Genomic DNA, 8,314 nt, shown 5'->3' with positions numbered 1-8,314 from the left:
GTCTCGTGCCCAGACCCCACCCCTAGCCCCACCCACTGTTTATCACAAGCGGCTCGACTGTGCGTCAACAATACGTCACGTGCGCTAATATAATTTGAACTTCAAATGTGAATTGATTTGATTGGACAAAATCTCATGCACGTGATTTTGCTTGTTTGTTGACCTTTTCTCTTAGAACCGCTGTACGATAACACGGGGTCTGGACACGAATGTAAACCTCCATCAGCCCTACCTTGAGCCCTACCCAGTTACTAAGTGGAAAGGTAAACAGTTTATTAGTGTCACTTGAAAGAATGTTATCGATTTTATTTTAGAAGTTACTTCGCTTACTACTACTAGCTGAGACTGTGATCGAGTATCAGCCGGACCTCGGTGTCGGTTTGCCGAAGATGGACAAGGAGACACAAGAGCAATCTGAAGAAGCCGAGGATGATAGGTCCTCGCATTCATCAGGTGAATTGAGGTTCAAGTGTACGTACGCTATATTAATGAAAGAATTAGCCGGTATTTAGGATAGCAAAAGCGGTCAATGCCTAGAGGGATTTAGTGTTACCATAGATAATGTATGCGTTCCTAATGGATTGGAAACGTCCGTTAAATTATTTTCCTATCCTAGTTAATACGGTGCGCCAATACATTGGGAAATTTGTTGAGTGACTGTTTTGCTTTCTCTCGCTTGTTTGAAGGTTTGAAGGCATGGACATTCCTTTTAAATTGTTTATTGTGTTGCGTTGTGTACTGAACAAGAACACAGCGTGTCTGTGGGCACTGGGAGAAATATTGTTTGCAACAGGTGACAATGGCAGGTACGCACCAGCTAATAATTCAGCAGCAGTGCTATTAGCCAACTTCTCGTCACCGCATTTATGCAATCAAAGAAATGTGTGATACATTGAAATACATTTTATGCTACAGTACTACTCAGCTTGAGCTAAACAGTAGCACAAAGTAGTGCCTGTTTTCTGACGTTTTATTGAAGCAGTGGAAGTATACAGTGAAGCAGTGAATATCTAGCTAGCCTACTACACTCTACCTGCTACAAGTGGTGTAAACAGCAGCAAAAAACAATGCTACACTTTCTGTTTCTTCAGGAAATTTGCACAACTGTTTTGAAACACCATATTTCACCTTTGAACCTGAATTTTCTTACGCTGTTGTTTACTACCTACCCAGTCCAGCCTCCAATAAGTGTGGGTGGCAACTAACCCAGCTGTAAACAACAAACACTAATTTGCTGGTTACAAGAACAGTGATAGCCCATGACGTCACTATGTAAATAATACAGGCGTTTCCAATCCATGTGACATACATTATCTGTGGTGTTACAGGTGTACTATCAAGTTCTTATCCCCTATTATGAGATCCCAGTTGTCGCTCCTTTATGCCTGTCAACGCACTAACAGTCCGGGTATATAAGGACCTTCAAGGGGGTGACACACAGGCACTCACTGTAGGTAGGTCTGCAACCGTGGTCTAAGTCAAAGGTCAAGGCCACCAAAATTGTGCCAATTCAACGGTCAAGGGTAAAAGCTTCCAACCCACAATCGAAAAGTGCTGAAATATCATCGCTAAGTCACCGGTCAAAGGTCGAAAAAGGCTCTTAGTCACAGGTCAAAGTAAAATTTCAGCCAGTCAAGACTTTGACTGCGGTTGCAGATCTACCTACAGTGCATACCTACGTGACACCCCCTTGACCTTATATGTTAGCAATTGGTTTGGCCAGACCACTTGTGCTTGCATAACTGGTCCAAGGGGACAACTTGTGCTAAAGAAAAAATGGTCTGGGCTGAACAAAAAAAGATCTGCATTTGCTACACAGTTATATTTATAATCATGGTACATATCAGAACCTTCACTTAATAACAGTTAATAGCTACAGCTACATAGTAGCTCTGACTTGTTGGTTTCAATTTTTTGTTGTGCTTACACTTGTAGCCAGGGGCAGCGGAGAAGGAGGGCTGTATCCCCTATCAAAAAGTTTAGCCCCTCAAAAATATTTGTGGCATTAGCAATAATTGTGCTGGTTGTATATATTACACCAAATATAGCTACCTGCAATTCCACTATAAAAACATTGAGATCAGTATACCCTAGTAGAGTGAGTAGTCACCCTAACACAACAGTCAAATAAATAATATTAATGGTAAGTACTAGAATCACTCTCAGGTTCAATTTCAATTTTCAAAATTTTCTGGTGGGATGAGAGGCATGCTTCCTACGCCCCCCCCCCCCCCCCCCCCCCCAGGTTTGCATGTTTTGCATGCTAGTGTGCTTATACACCATCATCCCTGGAAAAGTCTACCTACCTCCAGTCCACCCTAAATAAAATTGCATCCTCCAGAATTGTCAAGTATTGCATGTAACAGCTTCTGCCCCACTTTATAAAATAGTCCATGATTGTTAGGATGTAGCGATTTCCTGCTAAGCAATTGGCCCAATGAAATCTACTCCCATGTGGTACCATGGAGACTTCACTGGGACTGGGTGCAATGTTGGAGCTATGTTTTTAGCTTTTTGTTTACATGTTGACAAATATCACATCACTGAACTATTTTTTTTGTATCTCTAACCACACCTTTCCATAAAATCTTTCTGTGATCCGTGCTAAGGTCTTCCTGTAGCCAACATGTCCTGATAGTTCTTCTATGTGGCATGCTTGAACAATTCTAAGTTGCTCTTTTCGATCTCAAACTTCCCGCACCTTATTATTTCCTTATTATCATCTCACCATCAGAAATGTAAATTTCTTATAAAATGCTTTTGATTAATAGTAATGCCATCCCTGTACTGGTTATTGGTAACATATTGATACACATCCTCTAGTAGTGAATTGTCATTATCACTATTCAACTCTCTGTTCAACGGTTGGTCCAATGAATCTCCGTCAGTGTGGTCCGAGGCATGGTCCATAATCCACCATCTTATACTCTCTTGCTACGGTTAATTACACTGATCACTATAACTAGTTTAGTTGACATCATGCATGAAGCGGAAGAGGAGCCAATACAACTAGCTACTAGCTAAACTTCTGGAGAATAGCTGATTTTCCTGTGGAGAAACAGCAGACTGTGTAAGATATATAATTACGTGAATATCATGTTTTAAACTTGAAAGGTTATACGTGGATACACTTAGTGACCATACTTAGCAATACCTCATGAAGTTTTAACCTGGACCATTTAATGGTAGGATCATTTTTATTGTCGCAATTGGTCCAGCTGGACTGTTCATGCACCCAGACACCACCGCCTACATCCTCTACATATGTGGCTCAATATGACACCCTCCCCTGGTCCTCTTTGCACAGAGTGAGGATCTAAACACTCTAGCATTCGAATACCTTGTCATAATGGGATTCTGCTGTTTGTTTGGACTGAAGTTTAGATTTTGCCTTAAATAATACACTGATGTAAACTGAGATAAGGGTGTAACTAATTGCTGGACTGGACTAACGGACTGACCTATTTTTATTGTTTTGACACATGCTAAGGTTGGATTTATTGAGTGTTGCTAGCTAAGGGCCTTCAGGGGACCTTCCTTCAGCCTGTTGTGGAATAAGCGAAAACTTTCTTCTAAGGATCTCACTACTTATTATGATCTATAGCACTTATACACTCCTTACTATTGTGCTGCACGGAATATGATTGCAATGGTTATCCAAAACTCAACTTACCAATGATATTCGTGAATAAAATAAAGTGATGCAGACCATCTGAGACACAGTCCTAGGACAATCTGTCTTACCCAATTACTACACAACTCTGCCATCATGATAGTTCTTACATGTGCAAGCTGGCCTATGTACAGTAAAAACAGGTGTGTTAAAATAGCACATTTAGGTGTGCTAAAGTAATGTCTCCAGTTTTAGCACAGTGCACATGTGCTGTTTGGCCAAGTGTGCTGTTTTAGCAAATTTAGTGTTACACAAAAGTAAGATAAAAAGCACACACAGCGTAAACAGAGTTTTGTAAGTAACCAAGTTCCATCTTTCTCCTACTGTAGCTATGTTAGTATTGTTGCAGGTATGTTGATCACCTCAAAACTACAAAAAGATAGTGGTACAGAGTGTAGCTACTACATACAATTAAGTTTTGACTCCTCACCTGTTAAAAGTTCAGTGATAGACACAACACTTCATTATAGCTGCCCAAAAATGATTTGCGCAAGGCTCCAAGTGTAGAAGAATTGATACAGGATATGATGCCAAACCTAACGAAGAATAATGAGAACAGTTGTCACAGCTCAAATCCTGAGAAAAATATTGAAATATAAACACAGATCTTATAGTATGAATTTGATCACACCTGGCATCTTTGTTAACGACAAGTTGTGTGACATTGTCTTGAGTGGTAGTCTGGCTTGTTTATTCCTTACAAACACCGTACACAGGGTACAGCATATTGCAGTTGTAATGAGCACTCAATTGATGCTAGGGCACTAGTTGAGCCTGCCTGAGTGTGCATTTTGATAGAGTGGTACATTCATACAGTATGATATATGAGGAAATCGTCACTGCTCAATATCTGAAAAACAATATTGTAAAGATAGGTTACAGTTTGAATATTCATCACACCTGGTGTCTATGTTAATGGCAATGCCGTGTGATGCTGCCTTAGCCATAAGTAATGATCTGGCTGTTTAGGTCCCTACAAACACAGAGTGGTTAAAGTATTGCTGTATTTACAGTGTACTCACTTGATTTTTACACTGTCTGAGTGTTTAACTGTTGACAGAGAAACATGTAGACCATATAAACATTGCGAGTCACTTTGATATATTTTGAAGAGCATCAACTGTCAACAATCTCATCCACTAAATTCACGACAAAAATTGGATAATTGCATTAAACTACAATCATTTGTATACAACGTTGCATATATTATGGCATCAGAACTGCATTCACAAACAGCCATAACAACATGTTATTATTTATAACCCTATAGATAAGGATAGCCTGGTGGCAGACGCCGAACTAAAATGCACTGCAATTATACCTGTGAAACATACGGTGTACATTATATAGTTATACAACGGCCACGAGTGCTCTGCCTGATATAAACGCACGAGCCTGAGGGCCGTCAGGCCCGAAGGCAAGTGCGTTTATACAGGCAGAGCACGAGTGCACGTTGTATAACTGTTATGTACCACTCACCCAATAGGTGGGGAGAGTCTCTCAATACAACTGTAACACTTATAAAGGCCAGGTTTCTAACATCGATTGTGGGTAACCAAGCCAGACGTTGCGATGACGTTCCCCCTGCAGTACTGCAGCCACCTGAGATATTGAAAGCTAGTACGCTATGAGTTATATCACTAACCTGCATTCGCTGTTCGACTCTCATCATGTAGTGCTCAGTATACCAGCGTGCCATATAGACTAAGCACCAGACTAATCACCATAATGATTCTCTCGAGCGAAAAAAACAGCTAAATAGACGGTTTAAGTAAACAAAACCTAACTACTAAACAATACTAGTCTAATTCTTACTATTCACACTGGCTACTTAATGAATACCCTAGTTCATGACGAACACAATAGCACAAGTCCCATCTCCGTAGCTTGTTGCACTGGTAACTTATCAAAGATTAAACGAGTGCCTGCATTTTATTTTCCGTATAGCCACTGTACAAATAAATTCTTCTCACTGTCTACTGTTATAATAATATAATTCCAAAAGCATTCACCAGATAAGGTTGAAACTTTAACAGCCCATTGGTTTTTTCCTCTCAACAACAAAGGAATCATAAAATGAAGTGTGAGAAAAATGCAAACTAGCCGGGTTTTCGTTCCCAATTGAACATACAGGTATAGACAGGCCACACACAACACGACGCACGCACACACACACACACACACACACACACACACACACATAGAGTCTCCAATCTTGTGATGTCATTTAGGATAAGGCACTGTAATGCAATAGTATTACTTCACATTACATACATTGCTCTGTAGGGTCAACCATGTGAAAATTTATGGAATTAAATATGCAAATGGAGACGTAATTAGAGCCAAAGGCACCATACGAATTGGTGAACTAGACCCATTTTTCTATTGTTGTATTAGAGATATATATGTATATGGAGATGAGAAGATTTTTAATGTAGAGGCACTAAATATTCTATAGTACAATGAGTGTATTCTTATACTTCCTGTGGTAATAAAAATTGCAGTACTTACTAGAGTAGTAATTCTTGCTAGCATATTAAGAGCATACAGTATTTAAGGTGGCGATAAGGCAGTAACGTGCATAGAGAAGTCATAGTAAATACATATTATGTACACATACATTACGCACACTCTGTATTAACAAGACCACTTCATAAGTTGTGACTTGTGTCCACTTCTCTCTGGACTAAGATCAGAATCTGAATCACGTCGAAGTCCTTTGTCTTGTGGTCCAGTCTGTTGATCTACGTTTTGTTTGCTACCAACACAAAACATGTAACATTGTAATAATACATATCCATACATTATATTTACGTATGTAAATCACTCTAATAGTACATACAACTAACTTTAACATCACACACACACACACACACAATGACCCCAACTTTGATCATGATATAGCTTTTGTTATGATATAATTATCACGATATACAATATATTGTACCATTACTAGTGTACTCTGACAGTGTAACAGCATACAGTAAACTAGTTCATTATGAATGTAAATCAGTGCAAGGACCACCAGAGGGTTGTTTTGAGTTGGAGGATGCTTTCCAAGGTGGTTTTTAGGTACTGTATGTGTTCCATTAGGATTTTTGCAAACAAGTTGATGTTGTACTACTAAAAAGCCAGGCGCCACTGTGCAGCTATACCTGGATTCAATCACTAATGCATAAATACATTTATCATAGATAATATACTATGGAGTTATGAATATTAATTACTGTATTTTGTAATTCATGAATTACTTGTAATTCCCGAAACACGTTGCTATGCACTGCTAAGGATGCATATTTTTAACAAACCTCTTTCTGCTATTATGGTACATGATATAATAAAAAGTAAATAACAAGTGCATTGTGCATAGGGTACCACTAGAAAAACAACAAATTTATGCACAAGACTACAAGGCCTTGGGTTTCACATTAACTGGGATGTTGAAAAGAAGACACAGACATATGCTGGTAAGTCCACACATGTTACCCTATATAATTCCCATCACAAAGCATTGGTGATCAGGGTAAACAATCAATTGTTGGCCTTGCAGTATGCCAACCTATGGGGATTTCATTTGGAGCAAGATATACACAAACTTTTTATACCCAACAATAAACAATTTAAAATAACCATAGTAGTATATAACGTACCATCTTCCAATGCAGTGGCACTCCTCAGCAGCATCCGGTTAAAGGCAGTAGCGTAAGTCATCAGTCATATATTGTCAGTCGACTTCGTTTTAACACTGTCCACTTGATAACTTTGGTACATCAATTATTGAGTTATTTTGCTTGGCATTCCCACACAATTCAAAATTAAATCTTGTCAATAGTACAAAACAGTCTACCACTACTAATTGTAATTCCACCAAAATTTCAAGAAAGTATGTGTGATATTCAAAATACGCTCAAATCAATTTCTAATGAAGCAAACACTTGATATTTTAAACTTTATGTATATGTTAAAGTATAGCCGCGAGTGCTATATGAAAAATAAAGTACGAGGCGCGCGGCCGAGTACTTTATTTTTCATATAGCACGAGCAAGGCTGTGCTTTAAATGATTTATGGAACTTTCTAGTCGTGTAGCTTCACCATACACTAGGACTTGTAATTAACAAGCGTTGCACGAACTATTAGCAGCCTGAACGCACACAAACTAGTTTAACAAAGTAACTCATGCGTATTTCACCATAGTTTGGCATAGTAGACGTTCATCACGTATTTTGGCAGGTTTTGCTCACAACCCACAATCGATTCTATTGTGAGTCACATGGTGAAGTATGTCCGTGATATCTCCAGGACTTGTCCGTTTACATTAACAAACGTAACAGCAACGTTACCTTCTCCCACCCATCATCGAAGCATTTAGGCATGTCTATAAAAGCAATCCAGTAGTGGAACTCGTATTGGCTGGGGTGATTGATCACTCAGCGCGGCAAGGCTATCAGCCTTCACCGGCTTGGGTGATTAATCGTACTGGCGCGAGCCCCGTAGGCTATTAGCCTACACTAAGGCACGTGGGCAACTGTGCTTTATTGCCCACAAAGAGTGCTTTATTCGTTCAATAAAGCACTCTGCGGTGCAATAAAGCACTCTTTGTGGTCGATGAAGTAGTTGGCCAGCTGAGAGTGTACTTTATG

General features: G+C 39.4%; 2 long non-coding RNA genes across 2 annotated transcripts; one reads left to right on the top strand and one right to left on the bottom strand.

The window, feature by feature from the left end:
* Positions 1-136: 136 nt before the first annotated feature.
* On the top strand, positions 137-6,955 carry LOC136244483 (uncharacterized). The gene is made up of 3 exons (XR_010695339.1): positions 137-263; positions 315-453; positions 6,767-6,955. It is a non-coding gene; the product is annotated as an uncharacterized lncRNA (long non-coding RNA).
* LOC136244606 (uncharacterized) lies at positions 3,919-4,401 on the bottom strand. Its single transcript, XR_010695461.1, has 3 exons — positions 4,305-4,401; positions 4,104-4,249; positions 3,919-4,042 (listed from the first exon to the last, which is right to left on the bottom strand). It is a non-coding gene; the product is annotated as an uncharacterized lncRNA (long non-coding RNA).
* Positions 6,956-8,314: the final 1,359 nt, after the last annotated feature.

The sequence above is a fragment of the Dysidea avara genome, chromosome 14 (genome assembly GCF_963678975.1).
Source record: "Dysidea avara chromosome 14, odDysAvar1.4, whole genome shotgun sequence".
NCBI lineage: Eukaryota > Metazoa > Porifera > Demospongiae > Dictyoceratida > Dysideidae > Dysidea > Dysidea avara.
This window is presented reverse-complemented; position numbering and strand designations above follow the sequence as displayed.